Genomic DNA, 24,049 nt, shown 5'->3' with positions numbered 1-24,049 from the left:
AATCCTGCGTGCATACATAGGGCACTTGGAACCTTTTTTAGGGACTGTGTGTGCAGTCACACACATGCATGCAGGAAATAAAAAGGGAAGATGTCACGCAGGATGTGACAGTGAGGGCCTCTGGTGAGTAAACATAAAGATCAGTAGAATGGGCATAAAGGCAAATATTGCTCTAAATAGTGTACAGTCTGGACACATCCACTCTGAACTGAAGAGAGGAGAGGGGAACTTAGCAAGGGTGACTCCTTGGTCCACAACCATTCCTTCCTCCTTGGGGCCAGGAGGAACATGACAAGCATCAGGGAAGGATAATGCAGAGGAATTATCAGTGGTGATTCTCAAGCCTCAGATGATAGAGCAGTGACTCCTGTAAACCCTGTTATCAGAGGCACATTCAGCAGACCTATTAGATGAAAATGCGTCTCCAACAAATGACCCAGTACACTTGGATATGACTTTTTCCACATGGAACAGCTTGAGAAGGATTTAATAAAGCAGATGGTAATGGCCACTTTTGGACCATGGGCAGGGCCCAGAGATAAACAAACTGTTTCTCAAAGAACAGTGCAAGTTCATTGTATTAGGCATAAATGTGATTTTATACAGCTTAAACTTAGCAGCCTGTTGTCAACTCAAAAATGGATTTATGTCCCTTTAACCTTTGCTTGTATTTGACTGACATTTAAAATGAAAAGTTCTCCAGGATTATATTTGTATTCCCAGTTTATATTCTGCCTGTTTTTTAAAATGTGTTGATCATACATGAAACATCAAGATCCTGATATGCAGATGTTACAAAATAACTCTAATTACTATGATGAAATATTACAGTTTTGTATGTCAGTTAAACTAAACACTTCATGCTTGCTTTAGTAAACACCGTACAATTTGTAGGATTTCTCAAATCTCATTATCGAACAACTGATCATTCAAATAACAAAGCAGCAGGGAATTACACAGTATAATGACCTTCTTCTAGTTAATGACTATTGTTATTTGTTAAAAAATGGTGTTGGTTTCAGTTATTTCATGGCTCCATTCTTTGGCCTTCTACATCAAATAAGAAATGTTCAATTAATTGAAAAGTAGGGACAATTCTGAAAACAAGATACAAGGCTAATGAATAAGAGGACATACTTTTATTTAGATACTAATGCAAGTTTTAACTACAGATAAGCCTAAATGCATTCATATGTTCAAACACAAACACAGGCACACAGCACACAAATATGTACTTTCACTGGGTTAGCATTTTTGTAGTCTTTTTTTCTTAAGGGTGTTGTGCATGTAAGGTTTCTATGTCCAACTATTTGAGATTTTCCAGTCATAACCCATTGTTTCCTGTCCCTGAAACCAGCTAAGTTTGACAGATGAGGTCTAATTAATAATTGTGGTATGCTTTGTGCAGAAGTCTGCACTAAAAAAATAGTACCACAAGGAACTGTTTAAGAGGTGGAACTGGATGTGGCACTTAGGGATATGGATTAAAGGTGACTATGGTGGTGCTGGATTGACAGTTGGCCTAGATGATCTTGAAGGTGTCTTCCAACCTTGATTATTCTGTGATTCTGCAATAAGTGACTTTCATTTTTCTTGTATCATAAAGTAGTGGCTGGGAACTGCAGTAAAAGCGAGCATCTCTCCTCTTGAATAAAGTAAAAAATGTACCATGTGAAAAAAAAAAAAGCCAATTTACTGCACATTAAACTCCCTTTTCTGATGTGCAGCATTTAGGAAACCTTGGCTCAGAGGAAGTGTACTGAAAGCTCTCTCTGTTTACACAATGTTAAATCTCTGTGTTTTCAGTCTCAGTCCCACTGGCACTTTCAATAGGCAAAGGTTCACAGTCAGGTACAGAAGTTAAAAAAGGTGAGACCTCAGGAGTGACCAATATGTTCAAAAAAAACCACTGTAGCTGGAAAAAAAAAAACAGGTTCAGTTGTGGTCAGAAAGAAGTTGACAGAAATTTATTTGTGGTGTCAGAAGACAGGGAGCCAGAGTGGAGGGTAAAAAGAAGTTGGAAAAGAATTCAAATTCTCAAGGACAGGTAAGAGCCAAGAGGATGGAAGACAACATCCTCTAAAAAGACAGCATAAAAGGTCATCTAAAGTACTTTTCATGCTGTTGAAATGGTTTTTTTTTCCAGTTCTAGCAAAACAAACAAATGTAATTGGGTGTGACTAATTACATGTTACTTTAACAAATATGCTTCAATTCACTGTAGTTCTTCTCATCACAACATCTGCAAAGCCACTGAAGTTTGGGAATACTTGCTGCTTAAAATTCTACACTGGGTGCTAAATTAATGAAATGAAGATATTTTATAAATTCTTGTAGCTATTAGAGAAATTTAATTATTCAAAAATATTACTGAAACTGAGAGAATGTGCTGTACAAACACTGGGGCACCAGGGAAATTAAATCATTTTGCTGAGTGTACATAACATATCACTTTGCTGCTTCCAAATTGCCTCAGAGCAATCAGTGAAATGACTGATTTTTCAATGAACAATGGATTTAAGCAGACCTATTGGGTCCTCTTGTGATGTCCCTTGCCAATACAGGTAAACATATCAATGGTATTTTCACATACATACCAAATTCTCACTTAAAATCAGTTAGATTCCACTGTAGGAAAGATATTTCAGAAAGTCTGTACTCTGAGTATTAGAATCTGCCAATAAAACTGTATTTGTAGTTACTTAGCTTCTATTTTCTCCAGACCAATATTAATTAACATAAATTAGTCTTCTCCCTCTCTCGTGTTTAGCCCATGCAGCTTTAGAAATTTACTCAGCTGACTAAATGAAAGGTTAATTAAATTAAATCTAATTAAAACTTAAAGGTTTTCTGTTCCTTCAAATTGTTGAACAGTCTTTTTTTTTGAGTTTTTTTTGAGCAATGAATTAATCTGTTTTGGTTCCTTCTTTATTTTGTTTGGAGAATCTGAACTCCAAAATAAAATTTGTTAGTGCCTCATATGAGTGTCAAGACTTAACCCCTTGACAGGATATCTACTGTCAGATTGACTCAGAAATACCTTGTTTTTTCCATCCCCCATCACAGTAGAAGTTATAGAGAGACAATAAATTCAGAATCACCATCTGATCCACCAATGCCTACAAATTTTCGAACACCTTTGTATTTTGTATCTGGTAACTCTTCTGTTTTAATTATTAATTTCTCAGTGGAGGATTTTTCATTTTACAGTACAAAATTTCATCCTGTTTCTGTAATTGCTGTCTTTAAGGCATGTAATCAACAAAATGAATGGACTCTGCAAAAATACTGACTTTTAAAGTCCATGAGAGCTTTAATAGGTGTGTGCAAATCAAGATCTAAGGGAAATCCATCTGATCTGTCAGCCTTTGCTGTGCAATTCTGTGCAATGTGCTCTGGGGTGGCCCTGCTCGAGCAGGGAGGTTGGACCAGATAATCCCACTGTGGTCCCTTCCAACCTGACCCATTCTGTGATTCTGTAATTCCCCCTGACTGCTTCATATCTTTAGCAAATGCCATTAGTATACTTCTTTTTTTAACAGTTACTCTAATTAAAGAAAAAATTTCCGGGATTGTAAAAAATCTTCCTTCTAGCACAGTAGTTCCCATTTCAATGCAATATAAATATCTTCCCTTCAGCCTGTTTTTTGCTTGCTTTGCTACTCATGCAGTAATCCTCATGATCTCTAGTTTCACTAACAATTTTCTGTGACCTTCTATTAGGTGTATGCTGAATGGTAAGATCTGCTGTATTTCTCTTGATTAGAAAATATACACTGTTGAAACAGTGAGATATCAGACTAGCCAGGAATTATGTGGCATTGCTGCTTTTCAGCTCATTTGCTTCCATATCTTTTCTTGTTTTTTCTTTGCTGTCTGCTGATTTCTGACCCCTGGTTTCAAAGCCTTAGCAAAGAATGTGCCAAGAAAGATTTAGTCCCTGGGTTAATGAAAGGTTAATTCACAGTTACAGGGAATGTAAGCATCCTCTTGGGATAAGAGACATCAGAAACTTTTCTTGATAAGGCATCTCCAAATAACAATTTTAATTTTTAATAAAAATAATTTTTAATAATAATTTTTAATTCCTTTTACAGAGGGTTTTTTTTAATGAAAATTACTATAATACTGTACACAAGAATTAGATTCACATTATCCCTCAGATTTGAACATGCTGTTTCTGGAGTCAGCTAAATTCCACACTAAATACACACGTAGCTGTAGAATGCCTGAAAAGCTTACTTTATACTGCAATGAGCAAGAACTCATGATGTAAGCAATAACACACCTATGGATGCTCAAAAACAAGATGCATTTTTTTTTTTTGCCTGATGTCCACTTGCGTGACATAGTCATAAAAATTCCTGACTCATTAATTCTACATCATTATACGTTGCATAACTTTTGTTTTTAAGTGTTTTGCTTAACTGCTTCTCATTCTTCATCATTAATCATATGAGAAGATTTAATAAAAGCTGTGTAAAATCCAAAGGTCATTTAAGGTCTATAATTTTATTGTGGCATGGGACCCTTGAAAGGCAACTATCAGGCAACTATCAGCAAGACAAGAGGGCATGGTCTCAAGTTGTGCCAGGGGAGGTTTAGGTTAGATATTAGAAAGAATTTCTTTACAGAGAGGGTGGTCAGACATTGGAATGGGCTGCCCAGGGAAGTGGTGGATTCTTCGGCCCTGGAGATTTTTAAAAAGAGACTGGATGTGGCACTTAGTGCCATGATCTGGTAACCACAGCAGTAGTGCATCAAGGGTTGGACTTGATGATCTCTGAGGTCCCTTCCAACCCAGCTGATTCTATGATTCTATGATTCTATGATTCTAAGAATCAAAGAAGCAAGGTCCAATGAATCACAGTGAGACTTAGGTAGTGAGTCTAACCCACCTGCTTTGGAAATCCCATCTTTGACGAGATCAGTGCAGTTAAGAAGTCTTTTTGACAGATCAGTGGTAAGAACTGTATCACATATCCTTGGGGCTCACTGCTCCACAGAGAGAGTATGTGACTCCACTATTACCCTTTCCTGAGGGCACAATCAGCCTCTGTGCATTAAAGATACAGACTACAGGATGCTGTGGTCAGTCTCAGAAGAGCTGGTTGACATTTTCTTTAAAATTCTTGGTGCACTGATCCTGGGCTTTTAAGGACTTAATATAAAAAGATCTGGCTTAATTTAAAGCTAAAAAATATCTACTCGCCTTTCATTATACCATTTCAGGATGTACCAATTAGCAGTAATGGACAATCATATTCTGAAATTCTTCAATAATTTGTTTTAGATAGTATATATCTGTACCTCCACAGTCTTACTTGCACATTTATAGAACCTATTGTCTGTAAGTCTGCAATAATAAATTAACTTAATAAAAAAGGCAATAAGTAGCTGTCTTGTTTATGATGTGATTATCAGGAGGGATATATTTTATATAAATAGCATTGCTGGGAATATTTCTGTACTAATGGAAGATGTCTCATAATTTAATTTTCATTTCATAATTTAATTCTTCCCCATCCAACATCCTTAAAACTACTATAGATAACTTTGTATGTTATGCAATACTTTCATACTGAAAAATATCAAAGGAACACATCACTTTTTTTTTAAAGTGTTTTATTTGAGGAAAAAATTGAAGTTCTGAAAATTTAACTTTCTAACTAATTTTATTTTCTTTTCAATAACAGGGGTTTATTAATATGTTCTTTCCTATGATATTTTAGTATGCTTAAGATATTTATAGAGAAACTAAGTAGGTAATTTTTAAAACAGTACCACTTAGACACATTAACTGTATGCCAAAAAATAGACATTTGAAACTTATACTTGAGGAAAAAACAATAACCAAAATTGTGCCAAATGGCCTAAGACAATGTAGAGTATATTTTGTACATTGTGGAAAAAATTTATTATTGAAATTTATGTTTGTCTTGGCAGATTAAAATTGTATACATGCATTTGGTAATATTTTGTTAATAAACTTTGTGGACCAACTAAGATCAAAATTCAGACTCAGAAAACATGTATATTTGTTCTCCCTCCATGAAACTGTTGAGACTGAAAAATTATATACTAATAGGTAAAACACATGGCTAGTAAGGACAGAATAAAAATGCAAAGTAGAAGACAAAAAATGAGAGATAAAGTAGTTCTGGTCAGGAAGTAATTTCAGACCTGGGTTTTGGTGTGGATTTACTGGCTCCAGTGACAAAATGAAAGGTAGCCTCAAGAGCAGCCTTGAATCCTTCATGCATAGCATCAAATAATTGCTTGTTAAATTCTCATCTGTAACTTCTAGACAATCTCTCTGCTTCTGATGGGTTGCACTGGTTGTCACTGGGAATACAGTTCAAAGGAAACCTAAGTGCAGAATGCTATTGACTGACTAGTTTAGACTATAATGGTTTTATTAGTCATTATGATATCTGAGGAAGACAAGCCGCAGGTGCATTTTCAGATTTGATACCCAGATAGATCTCTGGCCAGGCAGAGTTCTTCTGTAACCTGGACATTTGATCCCAAAATATACGAAATTTCATTACACTAAAGTGCTTCTTTTTCAGAAATAACTGCATTTTAAACTCTGCATCACTATAAATTGTCCTTTATAAATTATATTATATGATATTTTATTTGGCATTCAATCTCTTCAATGTTCTCCCACAGACTTTTTTCATAGATTATGGCATAAATGAAGCACATTTACTGAGTAAGCCTTAACATTATAAACTGGGATTCTGTTTCATCTTTCTTTGGAATGTGGCAGGTGTAAGGTCAAGCCAGAGGGAGTCTACACTAGAATTTTAGTTCAGATCAACTGTGACTGCTTTTGAATTTCTTCTCCCGGTCATCCCTGTTTTCTGAACTTTAGTTGCCATCACAGAGTTTTGGAGTGCATGACCTGGCTTCTTTTCAGGTGAAGCCACAATCTCATGAGATGATCTCATTCTTTTCAGATGAAACTGAACTGGAAGACGGCCACCAAATGTTGGTGGGCCACAGGTTGAGAGTGCCATAAGTCAAGGCCTCAGGACCAGGCTGGAGCCCTCCTTTTGGCACTTCACCAAAATCATGTGTGGTGTGTTCACTGCACCCTCAGCACCGATGGTTTCATCTCTAAGATCTGCTCCTTTTGAGTCATGGTAATTTATAATGTGGATATAACCTCTTTTGTGAATGTAACCTTTATATTGAAGTTATTGTAATTCATGTGCTGACCAGTTACAGACTGGCTTATAGTACAAAGGAGGACACTGTGATAACCACTTGTAATAGATTTTGTTATAGCAGTTCATTTTATCTTAAATGTTTCCATTTCCATCTCAGTCACTCTGAAGGATGTTGCAGATTTGATTTATTTTATATATTTACTTATCATTGGTTGTCTTCTCAGAATCTTGAAAAATACTTTTCTCTACTTCTTTCTCTAAAAAATCAGTTTTCTTTTTTCATCTGCTGGAAGTAGGGTGCACAATGCATTTCTTTTTATTTCCTCTTTTTATTGTACCAGTGTCATCATTCATGGTTTTGTTAGTTGATCTTCACTTTCTCTTCTGCATCTGGGATTAAAATTTACAAGATATTTTGAGATCTGCAAAACTCAAATTGAGTCTAAGAGACTAAGCTCAGAATTCCTGCTTTGAAATAACTTATTCTCATCTAAGAATAACAGTCATTTGGGAAAAATTACACATTGAACTGCTTCAGGTTTCAATTTTTTTTTCCTTGGAAAATAAATCAGTGTGTTTCAATTGTCCTATTTTCAGTATATTTGAGTAACGTTGAATATTTGAGATTGATAATGCATATTATACACAGGATTAATGATAACTTGTCATGTAAGATTAGGGTTGATATAGACATGTGACAAGTTTGTTGTTCTTTTGAAGTAAGAACTTTATTCAAAGGAAACAGTTCTCACTGTAACAGAGTCACAACAGAGGAAAAACATCAGCCCTGCCTGCAGCCAAGGCACAAGATTGAAAGGTGCAGTACCCCATTTATTCTAAAAAGTGAACTCCAAACCAGAAATCTCATTCCAGACTCTCAGGCTGTCTCCTTTCCTATTGAGCTACCTAGTAACAATAAAGGAGAGAGAAATAAAAGATAAAGAGTGGATATGGGTTTAAAGTGCTGTTCCTATTAGCCTGAATTCTTACAGATGTTTTAGGATTGTGAAAGATGAATGCAATATTTCTTTTAATGTCGGGTGTAATACAAATGGATTTTATATAAAAAGTAGAGATGTAGGATAGAAGTAGGGAACATGGCACCAAAAATCTCACACTCACTGCCTTACTATAGCAGAAAAATTGTTTATTCCCTATGGTTACCACATAATCACTGAAAAATGGGAATACTGGTATACATCCACAATCCTAACATTTGCAGTGGATTAATATAGCATTTTTGTGACAAATATATCTTCAAACAAAATAATGTCCTGTCCTCAAAATGCATTGTAAGGTTTCAAATACTGGAGAAAGTTTTCTCCTCATAGTGTAAAACAAAGGAGCAAAACAATTATCCCTCAGGAGAAAATAAGGGTTGACACAGCCACCCTTTCAGGATAAGACCACACAACAGCCACTGCTCTGACTGATGTCTGCATAGATTTAAATGAGCAAGCATTGCACTGACATGGGTATTGTCTGTGGTGTTTTCATAGCAGAATGGAGTTCAGTGTAGTCAAGAAAAACTAAGTGGAGCTTCTGTATAATCCATACCAAGCTCTCTGCTACCACAGTTAGCTGCTATCTGTAAAAATCAACAAATCTAAATCTATGTATATGTAGCTGATGAAAGATCAGAGCCTGTTGCCAGAAGTATGCAAATTTTGCACTTAGTAATCATGAGGAAAAATGCTCTGAAAACTGCAGATAGAAAAAGGAGATATTCAGAGTTTTATTCTGTTTGCCACAATGCCAAAGCATTATTAATTGCAACAACTAACTAAAGTTTGTGAATATTTGCATTTATAAAGGTTTTTAAAATTAATTATGGAAGTTAACATAAGCTTGAGCAACTGCTTTTTGTGAATAACAGACTCATTTAGTTATTTTTGTTACACTTACGATCTCTGACCATATTTCTTCTACATTCTTTTACAGAAAATAATTTCTACAATGCAATTTTCATCAAGGAGTTAGCATAATGTTAAAATAATAACATTTTATTGTAATAACCCTTCATCAATAACTATTTATCTATGTTGTCATTGCCAGTCTGCTCCCTAAAATTTGAAGTTCATCTATGAATACAAACCTTAAAAAGCAGACGTGGATGATTTATTCTAAGACTTTACACTGAGCAGATAAAATTTGCTCAGATATAAGGGAAAAGCAGGCATGTTATTTGTTAATCAAAAGATTAAGAGTTTTCTGTGAGTGATGCATTAAAGGCAATGCTCTCAAGTACAAAAAAACGAAGAAACAATACTTCCCACCCCTCTAAAAAAAAAAAAACAACCCACAACCAAAAACAACAAGAAGAAAAGAGAAGGAAAAAAATAATAATAAAAAGAAAATCTTAACACACCCCCCCCAAAAAACAACAACAAAAAAACCCCCCAACTCATAATGTCTTCTCAACCTTTCTTTCAAATTGGAATAACAGTGGATAGTACCAAAGTATCATAAACTTTCTTATGAGTTCATAATTCAGCAGATACTTTTAGTGTAATATTTGTGGGTTGTTGTCCCTTTTCTCCTATAAGATGCTACTTGAGAATGTAGATAAATTGCTCAAACATGGCTCAAAGAGTTCTGTTTCTGCTGCTCCTCTGAGAACATTTGGTTGATTTTTGTTGTTCTACTTGGGTTTTGTTTGTCTGTTTAATACTAGTGAAAAAAAAAACAAACCCACAACAGGAAGCTGCAATGTTGATAGTGAAAAGTATGTTCTGTCTGCTGTGTTCCCTTAATACAACCTCAATACCTCAGGCAGAGCAGCCTCTTCCCTGCTGGCTCTGGCCAGAAGCAGAGCATGGAGTGGACATTTTGGGGGAATACAGGGGTAATCAGTTAATTTTTTAATACAGCTTGTGGATTACCTTTTTTTTCACATGTCAGTATTACCAGTCATGAACAGGGGTCAGCTTTTAACTTCCTCTTAGCTGACATTGTGTTAATATGTGCTCTAATCTGAAGATGGCAGTTTTCATCATGAAACAGTTTTCTATTTAACCATTTTTTCAGGCTGTCAAATATATCTCAAAGGAGATTTCCTTGAAGAACTTTTAAATGAAAAGGACTCCTCTAACAGATACCTTTGTAAAATATTGAAATGTGTTAAATCCAAAACTTTATGGTGTCTCAATAATTTTACATTGCTTCTCATGAAATGTTAAGGTTATGCATTGCTACTTTTACTGGTGAAATGGATGCTTAGTAACTGGAATATGATTTTACTAATTTATTTTAACTTTGAAATCCTGATGGGAAAATAATAAATGCCATCTTTTTAAACAGAAAGATGATACAAAATTAAAATTTTGATAATCTCAAATGGGTGCTCAGTGACAAATGTCTTTGGGAAACCCTTTTTCAGGGAGGACAAAAGTATTTGATATGATAAGTTTGATGGATTTAATCGAAACATGATCTCTCAAAATATAACCCTTTTTATATTCTCATTTTTAAATTCAGTATCCTTGGTGCTTATACCCATCAAAATATACTTTAATTAGGTCTCGACTGCATGGCTATAGAAAGTCTGTCTACCAACTCTGTCTTGATTCATTTATGGGTAAGAAAGAAGGTGTCTTTTCAGTCAAAAATAGAAATCTTCCCCCTTGCATAAACAAGATTGGACTCTTAGAGGGATGTAGAAGCATTAGCTAAGTAGGTTTTTTATTTAACTTAATTTTTAAATGTCCTTGTATCTCTGAATGATCTTTGAAGTACAATGGGGAAAAATGTAGTAAATGATCAAGGAATCTCTTGCTGTGGTGTTTCTAATTTGGATGCAGCCAAGGTGAACTGCACATCACATGAAAACTCTCATGTACTGTAGTCTGATGATAATGCTGAAAACTGAAGTGTTGAACAGACTGTTTTGGACAATTTAATCTGAACAAAACCTCCAAAGATTTTATGGGTTCCTCAAAGCAGTTTACATCATATGGGTTTAAAAATAAAAAGCCAAAACAACATGTTTTGAGGGATATCAATAAATTCATGCTGTCAAGAATTTATAGTTTTTCCTGTATGGCTACAATTTTATCACAGAAAATGTATAGTGCCATTTGTAATAGATAGGGCTTTATTAGATGAAAAATTGACCCTTTCAGAGGAAGCTAGTGTCCTTCACTGGTTTTATAATACAAACATAAGTCTTGGAAATAATATTGGGACCAGCAGTGCATGATAGGAAAAGGGGCAGTGAGAGCCCTGGAGAGATGCAAGCTACTGGAAGTAAATGCAAGTGGAAAATTAAAACATTTTTAAGAATGTCTCCATGAAAAGCATTTTCTTTCTCAGTAAAGAATTGAGTTATCCCTTGGCCAAATTATTAGAAGTAGGATAATTTCTTCGCTATAATGTTCACATATCTGACCTATTAAAAAAAAGCTAAGATATTTGCCATTTGTAATTGGTAGGTAGAAGGCTTACAATTGTTTTCTTTTCAACAAAATGTCTGGAAAAGTCCAAAAGGTTTGGGAAACAACAAGAAAGCTGAAAAAAAAGTAATTTGAGGAAGTTATGATGTCACGAGCTAGAAAGCAACAGATTTGTCTGAAATCTGGACAAACTTGGAAAGGGCTTTACATCAAACTTAGAAGTAAAGAAATCCTTGTGAGATCTGAGACAAGTGGAGAGAACTTTTGTACTTCTGTTTCCCTGGGGAAGTAGGAATGATATGGTCTAACTGAGAACTAAGATACCTCAGTCAACGAAATAACAGTACCCAGATCCTGCCATTAAATACACGAGATGAACATAATGTCAGCATTTGCTTTTCTGCATAGATTCCAGAAGTAAAACACTTCTGATATGAGGTCTTAGTATTTGGAAAGAAAGGATGTCTCGTAGCGCAGTGTTTATACAGTGCAAGCTTACAATAACATTTTAAAAGGTTAAATATTTGCATTTGAACCCACAAGTGAAGAACAAGGAATAAAAAGGGTGTTTTATGTGCCTGAATACTCTGCATGGCATATTGGAAGGGGACTCCACAGACAAGGTTTATATTACTTACTTTCAGTGGCATATGTCACTCTACAAAATGGAAAACTGATAACAAAAAGGAAATATCCCATATATTATGAAATATGGCTAGAACATTAAACAGTAAATGATCCTATTAAACTCTGCAGAAACTATATCATAAGAACTTTATAGACTAACAGAATGTAACCTACTTTGGACAAGAAGCTTAAATCTAAAGCTAAACACAGGAAAATCTCAGCCTCAGTCTCATACTTCCCTAGAGCCCTCAAGCTTGCAATCAAGAGTAATCAAATATATACACCTTAAAAATAGCAACAAGGCTTGTTCCTTTGATTCATATTCCCCAGTTCATATAATACCTTCCCTCAGGTAGTTCAGGGGGCAACAACCAAGGCAGTCCAGTTTAATTGACTTTGCGACTCTTGCACAAACACTAATGTAGATTCAGGGCTAACTAAAAAACAGTGAACACAGACTGCAGTCCTTTCCACAGGACATACTAATATATTCATAGGTGGTTGTTTGTTTTCACTCTGTCGTAGGAATGCAGCACATATGAAACTTGTATTCCCTTGGCAAATCTGATTTAAACTGGCAAAAGAATTCCAAATTTATTGCAAACAACAGATACGTGTGTCTGCAGACACCAAGAATAGGAAATGAGATTGAAAAAGAACAAATAAAAAACTATAATAAAAGTGTAGCTTTAATATAAGCTGGAAACCTCTCTTTGGTTGATGTTACTCATGATAAATTTGTAGGATTAGGGTTTTTTTTCTGATTCTTTAACGTGACTATGAAAACAATCCCCAGAAGAAGTGGTTTGGCTTTTTGCTCTTGTTGATCATTTTCTGATACCATCTTTTGTTCCTCCTCCTGAAGTGAATAAAAGTTGTAAACACTCTTATCAGTCAGAGGAACCTCATCTCGTAACCTCTGCAAATCTCGGATTGCGATTTGACCAACAACTCTTCAACATTTTGCCTTTGATCTCTGCTAAATAGGTTAGATTACAAGTAAGGTTTTGTGTTTTAACAGTTGTTTCCTCTACTCTGTTCTTCCTCTGTAAGGCATATTAGCACTGCCTGCCTTATGCAGGACTTGTATTAAATGCATATCAAGATTTTTTCAATATTTAGAGATTTTATTTCTTGCTTATTTGTGGTCCAGAACTCTTGGTAACTCAGGTCTTAGTAATTAAATCTACTCTACAGCTGGCATTTTAACAGCAATACCACTGGCACTGGTGGTTTGCAGGGCAAATTTATACAGAAATGGGATATTTTCATTACAGTGTCTTGATTCAGTTTTGACCAGAGCTCCTACGTTTTCCCAAAACACTGGGAAACTGTTTTCTCATGAAACTGGTTGATAAACAGCAGATCTCTAGTGTTATACTTAGTTGTGCAGCATGTAAATAGCAAGCAAGGTTCACCAGGCCTTAGATGTTTTCATAACAAAGGTTGTTATTAAATGCATCTCTTCTGACCATGGGGGATAGGTCTCAGTCACAACTAAGTATATTTGATGTTTTTCTTTATTATTTTTAACTTCTTCCCTGCATAGCCAAATTACTGCTGCTTCCAGGGCTCTGTAGCACATTGGTATGGATGTCAGGTGCTACTTTTGGCATAATTCCTTCATAAGTCATGTCCAACACTTCCATTTTGTGGTCAGCTGGCACAAGGAAATAACTTTTAGTTTTCTATGCTTTCATTACTACACCTTGATGCTACACATAAAATCCTGTTAGCTGCCTTCCTAACAAATGTTTTATTATTATTACTTAAATTCCTGCAGAAAACTCATTCTCAGAGTTAACTTGAGTTTTCTGTGCTAGTAAAGCACAATTTAGTCTTTGGGGTTTTTTTCCCTGCAAAGAGTATAAAGTATCTTACCTATAACAAAGCTTTTCCTTGTTTCTTAAGTCTTCAATAGCTGTCATAGGAACACCATCAGGAAAAGATCCTGCAGGTCCAGAATTGCACTGTCCTTGCAGTTCTTTATGCAGCTACAAGCAGAGCAGTACAAATTCACTGGGCTGTTGTTTTTCCTTCTGATGACTGACAGCAAATATTCTACTGCCAATGCTAAAATCAAGACCATAGTCTCAAATCTGGTGTGCAGACTTGGGCTGAAATGGAGTTAATTTTCCTCACAGTAGTTAGTATGTACTCCATTTAGGAATAGTGCTGAAAACGGTGTTGATAACACAGGGATGTTTTGGTTACTGCTGAGCAGAGTTTGAATAAAATCGAGTTCTTTTCTGCCTCTCACACCACCCAACCAGTGAGGAGGCTGGAGGTGCACAAGAAATTGGAAGGGGACCCAGGCAAGACAGCTGACCCTCACTGACCAAGGAGATATTCCATACCACATGGCATCAGGCTCAGCATCTAAACCAGTGGGAAGAAGTGGGGGATGTTTGGAGTGACCGTGTTTGTTTTCCCAAGTCATCATTGCCTGAGCTGGAGCCCTGCTTTCCTGGGGATGGTTGAACACCTGCCACCAATGGGAAGTTGTGAATTAATTCCTTGAATTAATTCCATGCTTTACTTGTATGTATTGCTTTTGTTTATTTATTAAAATGTCTTTACCTCAACCCACTAGTTTTCTTACTTTTAGTCCTCCTATGCTCTTCCCCTTCCCACTGGAGGGGAGTGAGTGAGTGCCTGTGTGGGGCTGAGTTGCCAGTTGGGGTTAAAGTGTGACACTTGTCTGCTGCCAAAATCTTCATTTGTGGTTCCAACATTTTAACTGGGATATATGACCCGTACTTGCCAGTATTAATGAAAGCATATTTATGAAATGTAGTTATACCCTCTTCCTTCAGGCTTCCCAAGAAGTGCTTAAAGCTTCTGTTTCACCCAGCTTTTCACAGTCTTACAAAAACAAATGCTGGAAAGATTCCACTGCTGTCTTTGCAAATAGCAACCATCATTTTCCCCCTTTTTCTTCCTCCATTGTCCTCTGAAACTCAGAAAGGTTCCATGGTTTCTCTGCTGTTCAGAGCTGGTTAGGCAGGTTAGGCATGTTCTCTTCAGGAGCCTTTCTGGCTCCTGTTGGCAGGAGCTTTCATGCTTCCTGCTGGCAGGTGTAGGACAAGATCAGTCCTTGCCTCTTTTCTGATGTAATTTTTCATTTGAGAACTAGATATGGGTACACTTCTGACTAGAACTTTATAATGATTTAATGCTATTCTCGAGTCCTAACACTTCCAGTTGCTCTAGGGAATACACCCAAATGGATTGAACTTCATTGAATCATTCCCTGATTTTGCAGTTCATTCAGCTGCAATTCAGGGGCTTGGCTGCTTGCTGCTCTGCTGCACACATAACAGGGACTTAGCTTTATGTTCACCATTTCTGTGCCAAGTCCAGTTCTTTGTTTTCTCCCTGAAATACTCGGCATGGTCAATCTTCAGTTTAAAGTGATAGACTCAGCTCATGGCCACCACAGTGTGGAGGGGTGAGATAATTGGTTTTCCACTATCATCTAAGAGGTGTTTGCATGTTGTAGTTGTTAAGGAAACTGCTCTGCATGCTATCTTGTTTGATGTTTGGGAAAAAAAAAGCCATCTTTTAGTCTTAATATAAAATATTATTTTTTGCTTGCATCCTCAAAACTACACGTAGGTGGTCTCATGCTTATTTCCATTTTCAGTATTTGGTGTTTGATATCCTTACAGAAGATGCCCACAACCAGAATTTACCATATAAGAGTTTATTACAGCTATATAAAAAAAAAAAGTGTGAGTAGAGTCCATGGGCTCAAATTTGCTCCTCTCAGCTTCTTCATCGTGCTCCTCATTTTATAACCCTTAAAAGTATATATATTCCTTGCCTTCCCTTTGTGTGTATAGAAAATGGTAGCATAACAGTCTATTATACAAAACACATCCAACTATCTACCTTGAATGTTTCCTAGGAAGTCTTCTGAATAAGACATGGTTTTGTTATCTCCAGAGAGACATTTCAGTCACTGCTTCGGCCAATGTCTGAACTTTAGTGGGTCTGCATAGTCCTTCCTTTCTCTACTTCTAGAGGTTCTTTCTTCAGGCTACACTTCCCTATATCCTCACATTAACCTACAAACAGCATAATGCCATACCTTCCTTTTCCGTCACACACAATCCTGTTTAGCCTTGCAAATCCTTCCCACTGGACCCTCACAGACACCTCTCCAGGTGCTCCATCCCTTACCACTGCAGTGCACTCCACCTTCACATAGCTGGACTCCTGAAGACATCTCAGATCACTTGACTGGAATCTGTGTGTTGTTCAGGCCCCAGTCACTGTCCTTTCCACCTGGGACCTTATTCCCACACCTGGCCAGTTTCTTCCCAAGCCTTGTCACGTTTTCTTTGTGAAATCAAATGACATGGCTGGCACTTTGACTTAGCAAAGTAACAATTCCTTCTCATAGGCAATGTCTAACAGCTTTTCCCCAGCTGTATCACACCTTCAAATAGTGACCTTGAACATCAGAAAAGTTTTCAGAAAAACAACTAACAGAATATTTTGAAGGCTATGAAAACATCAGACAGAAGTATTTCCTGGTTGCATTCTGATAGATTTCATTTTATTTGCATGAAATATTAGTAGAAATCTATTTGTTTAAGAGAAAAGCAAAACTCATAGGTACAATTTTTTTCTTAGTGGCTAATTATATCTTTCTGCTTTACTTCATGTGGGAAGTCTTTAGGTCATTGAAAATGGCACATTTTAAACTATAAAGTCATAAATTCATTCTTTATGTGTCCATATCTCCCATAAAATATGTGCACAAGTATTGTTACAGTCTAAATATAAACTGAAAATCATCCTGATTTTCGTTAAATTGGTCACTTTTTAAAATTATGCCTATTTAACTTAGGACTTTTTTTCTTTTAAAGTGTCTTCCTTGTGATAAGTTTTATCTTTTTGAAGTTTTATCAGACACAGCAAAAAAAATAGCAACAATCCTTAAAGGAGGATTGACAGAACAAATTTGTATTTGTACAGAGTTCTAAGCAACAAATTCCACCATCTCTAACTGAAATGAAGCACTTCAAAAATCCAGACTATAAACTAAGCTAAAATCCTGTGTCTCATGGTCTGGTTCCCCAGAACTCCTAAAATCGTAAGGAAGAAACAGGCAACTTCTTAAAATATTAATTGCTATCTTTGTTTATTCTCAGTCTAGGAGTGGATAGAGACTGTGATTTATTAAGACTTTGATAAAGTTGTTTCATGAATTCTGTCAAACAAATTTCAAGGTAGTCTGTCCCCGGAATTATTTTTACAGACTTCTCTTATCTGCAGTTCCAAATAATAACAGTAAAAAGGCTTCTTCTATTTCTTTGGAGTGAAACATCTTTTATCTCCTGAAAATAGCTGAAACATCCAACAAGAAGGGGAGGAAAATAACTAACATGTTGAACTGAGTGAAAGTAAAACAATTGGAAAATAATTTACACTAAATTAATTATTGGTTATATTGAACTTTTGTTTCTTTCATCTTTGGGGAAAAAAAAAATCAAAGCATTTCATATCTTTCCAAGGTACCTCTGGCACCGCATGTTTCATTATCATGTGATCATTCTGTTTGCTTTAGCTGCCTCCTTTTCCTTCCCAGAACCCCAGGGAAGATTTATTTTTGGGGAGCTGAGAAGCATAATATAAGTGTATCAGTCCCCCACCCGTGGTGTGCAAAGGAAGGGCTCAGGAGCAGGGAGCAGGCTGTGCTCCCTCGTGGCTGCTCGTGGCTGTGCCACCGTGCTCAGGGCAGGTGGCAGTGGTGCCCCAGGGCCCCCGCACCCAGAAGTGCTGACGTGTTTCTTTTCACAAGGCGGCAAAGGCACCCTCTGCCAGCAGATTTTCTAATTCTGGATCTGTTCTACCTCAGAGACGAGTGAGGTTTAATATTTGCTCTTGAATGTTTGATGACCTGCTGAAAATGAGCCGATGTTTTTCATTCTTTGGGTGTGAGATGCATGTCGTGTAACTGGTATTGATCAGTCACCTCTGCGGAGGTGTCATGACCGCGGTAGTTGTGTGGGTATCTGCTGCTATATCCTTAAGAGTTGCTCCCTTCACCTTAGACCTTCACCAGGATTGCCAGGAAAAAACCTTCTGCTGTCCTTGAATCCCTTCTCCTTAGGTCAAAGACAACACTTAAACCAAGGCTACGCGAGACTGTGTGTTGTTTCTACCTCTAAAGGAATTGAATTTTGGTTTCTAAAAAGACAATGATACATTTCATAGGAGGGACTGTAGAACACGTTTTATTTTTGACTGTGATTTCCAAATAAAGTTATTTTGAATCTCAAGGAATAATGCACAGACTTTTGCTAACCAAGTGACTTCTCTTCATGCCCTGGTGAGCTTGAGATTACTTTAGGGGAAAATTTCTTGCCTAGTCAATGTGTACAGTTTTCTGTGTGTTTAGGACAGTTTTCTCCCATGTTGAAGTCCCAATAGGCAAGTTGTGTCCACTGGCTCAGAACAAAAACAAATGATGCAATTCATTCCTAAACAGGGTAGCAAACAGAAGATTGATCTAAGCATTTTAATGGCTTAAAGTGTGGCCTATAGATACAATTCTGCAGAAGTAAATATGTTATTAGTAGTACAGCTGACAATCAACTACCATTTGTTTGAGTAGCTCATTGTAACTGATGGCCCTCTGATTTAGAGTATGTTATATAAATGAATTCCAGCAAAACAACATTTAATTCTTTAACAGGCCAGAGAAAATTATAGTTTCATCAATCAAACCATCCTCCTCCTTCAAACCAGGTAATAAAACATTAAGGCATCATGACCTCCATGTACTTTAAACCATCCATGCCTGCACTCTCTTGCTGAATATTCCTGGTAGTACTCCCCACTTTCTCATCTTTAATTTGTTTTGCTTGCTTATATCCTTCCTGAAACCACTTTGCCATTGTACTTTTTAGTGTGTTGTGTATGGTTGGCCATTCTTGCAGATACTGTTAGAGTCTAGTCATGTCCCTATAAAGGAGAATATGGGACAGACATAGGAGAATTGCCACATTCACCTTATCTTAAGGAGTAGAAAATGCCGAAAAAGCTGAGGCCATGACAGTTAGGAGTACTTACAGTTGGAAGAATAATTCTGTGTTAAGTATTGCACAGTTGTTGAGCCAGAAGACTAAAAAGATCAATCTTTTTCAGTATTGTCCTCCTTCTTAAAAGTCTTTCTTTTTCCTCCTGCATATTTGAAGGTATCATGGTTAAAAGTGCTCTGTCATAGACATGTAAGTGGAGACAGACATTACCAAACCAATTTTACAAATTAATAACCTCAAACATGAAGTATCTAAAATTCACTGCAATCAAAGATGAGAAAATTATCTGGTTCTCATAATAACCAATTTAATGTCATACCCATTGAACCACACTGCTTCTTTGAGACATCTGGTGAATCAGAGTGCTCAAGGTGCTCCTTTAATTATACAGTCATGGTTTCATATGAAATGTTTTGTTTGATAATTATACAAAGGATGATGAGCCTGTTGCGAAATCCATTTGGATGTTTCTTGCAACTTTGTGACATTGAAACTTCATGTAATATTATGGGTATTTTAAGCAACCATAAAGTTATATGTTTTTCTTTAGAGAATACAACACAGCTTGAGGGTTTTTTTCACATTTTAATACTTATGTATCAAAGTAATTTTCCGTTCTCACCAACAATAATTATTTCTAAAGGTATATTTTGAGAAGCTAACAAGCACTTACAATTGCCAGTTTCAAGCCTAAAAACGGTCATGAATTATGTAAGGATGGAAAATGAAATCTTTTACAAAGATAAAGATTACTTGCAGAAAAGCAGGGCACTTCTGTCTCTGTTTATTATTACTCTTTGGTATTTTTCTTGTGCAAGTACCTAAAGACTAAGAGTAGTAACATGAAGAAAAGAAAGAGACCAAGACTAGTAATGGAAGAGACAGAGGGGGAAAGAAGCTGTTGAATTAATAAGGAGAAGACCCAAGCTACAGAATTGCCATGATTAGTGATTTGATATAATGTAGAAAGTCAAATCTCAGAGCATTCCTGCAGGTTGGTTCTTCTGGAGAGGATAATCTTCATTACAAGAGTTCCCATCTCCAGGTTAACTTGTGGGAAGACAGAGTAGTTTGTTTCCCCACCATATATACAGGTTAAGAAGCCCCTAAAACATTGGTATTATTAACATTAGTAATATTGTCATTATAATTTAACCAGAATTGGGCAAAAACAGGTAATACATTCATTGGATGTTTATAAAATCTCCTCCGGTGAAACAAGACGGTATGGAAATGCATGCTTGAAAAATATATTTATATCATTGTTGAAAGTGATAGGCATGCATTTTATCTAAATCCGAGCTTTGCTGGAAATTGAAAGTTCTGCAGAACATGGACTCTGGAGATGGAAATCTCTAGGAAGTTCATTTCTCTTTTCTTGACAGCTGATTGATACCAGCAGAATTAATCATATTTTAATGCAATTTATAGAGTCATACATGTCAAAGAAAGCTCAAAAATTAATTAGGAAATCATCTAAAATGCAAATTAGATAAATAATGAATTTATTAGCTGTTGTATTGTTGCCTCAAAACATTAAAAAAAAATTGTGTTGTGAGACCCTGCATGTTCCTGGTTTCAAAGACAAACTGACATTCTTTTCCTCCTCCACTTACTTTTTAATTGAAGCAAGTTACTTGTCGAAGTGTTCTGGTTGATGGAATTCTGCCAGCCTATTTTATTATAACACATTTTTATTCACAATGAAAGAAAAGGTTATTGCACATGTCATATCTTTATTACACTTGAAAAGCTGTAAGGTATGTGTCCTAAAATGAAACAGAAAGTGATATATCAAATTATCTTTCCATTATCCACAAAAAGAGCTGTATGGCAAAACAGTGCTGAGTGGACACTGACATTCCATGGTGACTAATTTTTGTTTTTTCCATTTACTTCCCAGGAGAAAGAATATTAAATACACAGTTCCACAGGAAAACTTGGAGACTGATGTAAGTGGTGTCCTCGTAAGTGGGAAAAGCTGTCACACTGTTGTTGGACTTGCTTACCCAACTTGAACTGGAGAGGAACTCAACAAAAATAAGCGAATCCTTATTAATCTGAAAAAAGCCTTTATCCACGTCTATACAATGTAGCTGCACACAATTTTGAGTGCAAAAAAAATTGAAATCCCTTTCCCAAAATATGGAAATATGATTTCAATTTTAAAAGAACTTCTAATTAGCAATATGCATGTGTTTATGCAACAGTACAAAAAAAGACATGATTTGATCAGGATCTCTGAATATTACAAATATATTAACACTGTATACTAAACTCAGGAAAAATTACTTTTAGCTACCTGTGAAATTTCTTCACCTACTGGGCAGATTAAGCCTTTTTTTTTTGGCTTTGATGTTAATTGGCAGGAAAGAGTGTGATTCAGATATTGCAGAGTAAATCTAATCTCCATGCATATTCACCCTGCGACGTGCAAAGATAAAGTTGCAGAGGTACCAAGTAAACTCAAAAATTAAAATTTACCACTGGGCATTTTGTTCAGGACACAGGGGCAGGATATTCTAGTCAGTTCCCTGTATTTTCAGAAGGATTTTTACTGGGCCTCAAAATTTTATTTCTGCATACACCAACAAAATGCAACTAATAATTGCATATTAAAATATTTTAATATCAAATCAATAGAAATTAGTAAAAACTAGTTATTTGCTCTGAAAACAAATGATTCCCGAGAAGAAAAAATTAACAGCAATGATAAGCATGCTGTCTAGTTCTAGGACTGACAGACACACCAAAAAAAAGAAAATGAAGATCGGACTTTGGCAACATTTCATCTGTGCAGTAGAACATTTTATTAGCTGAGTTTTATGTCCCTTTTTGCAATAATGAGAAGGAATAGCACAGTGTCCAGACTAGCAGGCATTAGCAGAACACTTATTTGAGTCATGGTTATTTGTATAATTCCATTGATTTAATTGTAGATTTTTTTATTAACAAAAAATAAAAAGTGGTACACTGAAGTCTCAAAAAGCCAGGGTCCACAAGCCAAGGCAAATCACACGTTAAGAGATGATACATGATGACAGGAGACAGCCCTAGAACCATAAAATGCTGAAGGAAATAACATACAGAGTTTTCTCCCTGCCCTTTTGCATTCAGTGAAAGGCCATTCAAAGAAATTTTACATGAAAGATCAAAATAGGATGAGATACCTCATGATTCCTTTTCCTCACTAAACACAAAGGGCAACATTTATAGCTATATCTCAAAAGTCTTCCTCTTTGAGAAGTGGTACATTTTGGAAACTGGGATTATGTCTTAGGAACTTTCTACCAGAAATCAGCTTCAAGAAATAAAAGAGAAAGAGAAATTTGTGCCTTTGAGTCAGTCACTTGGTCAGGATCAATTTTGTGGGTTTTTCTATGTGCTATGAAGTCTTAGAACACTTTTGAATGCTGCATCTATAGCATGTGAGGGACTGGAACTGTCAAACCTATTCAATCACACAGCTGTCGAATGGTCCTGTTGTTCTTAGCTCTTGGATATTTATTTGTATGTGAAAGGACAAACTTGGCCTCTGTATTTGCAAGATTCTGCGTGCTATAATTTATATATGTACATCATAACACATTTTTAAACCAGATACCAGTATAGAGCAAATACATGACCTTAAGTACCGGTAATTTCATCATCTTCCTGCTGGTTTCCACCACTTCTTTTTTTTTCAGACAGATGAATGTAACTGTATATAGTTATGTTCTCATTTCCAAAGGTCTCTAACTCCTGTTTCTATTTATGGACTAAGAGGATTTAATGGACTATAAGACCTTTCCGTGTGAGGAACCAAGCTGTGCTCCTGTAGAATGTCAACTCCTTCAATGAGCAGAGAAGCAAACGGAAGGCTGATTAACTGAAAATTGCCTCTTTTCAGGTAGTGGTAATACATTTCGAAAATTCTTACCTGACTGGCCTATTTTGGCTGAAGCTCATGTCCTCCAGTTGGAATGTCACTGTATCTATGCCCACGGATTTTGAGATGTGTCTCCAACTACTTTGTTTTCTGCTACTTTAATCCACTGGGCATATAAAAATATACTCTACAACTAGTCCCTAGAAGATGACAACTGACTGTAGCCAACTGAGTTGCAATGAGTTAAATCTTCACCTTTGTTGATCCTTCACCTTTGACTATGCACTTGCACAAACTCAAAAAAGCCTCACAACCACAAATCTGGAAGCTGAGCAAAGTACACAAATTTTATTCTAATGACTGTGAAATGGAAGACCAGTCAGTAATGTCACTGTAAGGTAAGATAATTTTACACTAGCTTTGTGATGACACAAATTGCTACCTGTAGTACTTGATGGGAGAGCATCTGGTTGGTACTGGCAAGTCTCTCATCTCTCCCTTTATTCTAATCGGGGGTGGAAGCTGGGAATGTTTTTCCAATTTCATTCAGAATGCATAATAAAAGTATTTAGAATACTGACAACACGAGAGTTTGCCTCCTCACACCAACAGATATAATTAATCTTCACATGCAAGTAAACATTCATTTGTGGCAACATTTTAGAAAATGTGCATGATAGCCATAGTGCTGATGTATGGTAATCATCCTTAATCATTTGTTGATTTGGAAAAATCATTTGTTGATTTGGAAAAAGCATTGCTTCACCTAGATCTCTGATATTTTCTGCTGGCACATCTTGGTTCAGGTGTTTGAGGGCTTAGTGACTGAAGAAGTTTATGTTCTGCCAAAGCCACATGGGATGGTTGCTTGGTAACGATACTTGTGGCATAAAAGGTATTGCATCAGGCATATGCCTGTTCCTACCTCTT

At 36.3% G+C, this 24,049-nt stretch overlaps 1 long non-coding RNA gene across 2 annotated transcripts in view; it reads left to right on the top strand.

The window, feature by feature from the left end:
- Nucleotides 1-23,517, top strand: part of LOC108641001 — a 30,884-nt gene extending 7,367 nt beyond the window's left edge. Inside the window, exons 3-5 of one of the 2 annotated variants that reach the window (XR_003916204.1) lie at nucleotides 6,966-7,151; nucleotides 21,155-21,203; nucleotides 22,982-23,517. This is a non-coding gene — a long non-coding RNA (uncharacterized LOC108641001). Of the gene's footprint in view, nucleotides 1-6,965; nucleotides 7,152-21,154; nucleotides 21,204-22,937 lie in introns of both variants that reach the window. The other variant, XR_003916203.1, reaches the window with a different exon arrangement.
- The last annotated feature ends 532 nt before the right edge of the window (nucleotides 23,518-24,049 follow it).

The sequence above is a fragment of the Manacus vitellinus genome, unplaced genomic scaffold, assembly GCF_001715985.3.
Source record: "Manacus vitellinus isolate BGI_N305 unplaced genomic scaffold, ASM171598v3 scaffold_5_pilon, whole genome shotgun sequence".
Taxonomy (NCBI): domain Eukaryota; kingdom Metazoa; phylum Chordata; class Aves; order Passeriformes; family Pipridae; genus Manacus; species Manacus vitellinus.
The sequence above is the reverse complement of the archived record's forward strand: the minus strand, read 5'-3'. Positions and strand labels throughout refer to the sequence as shown.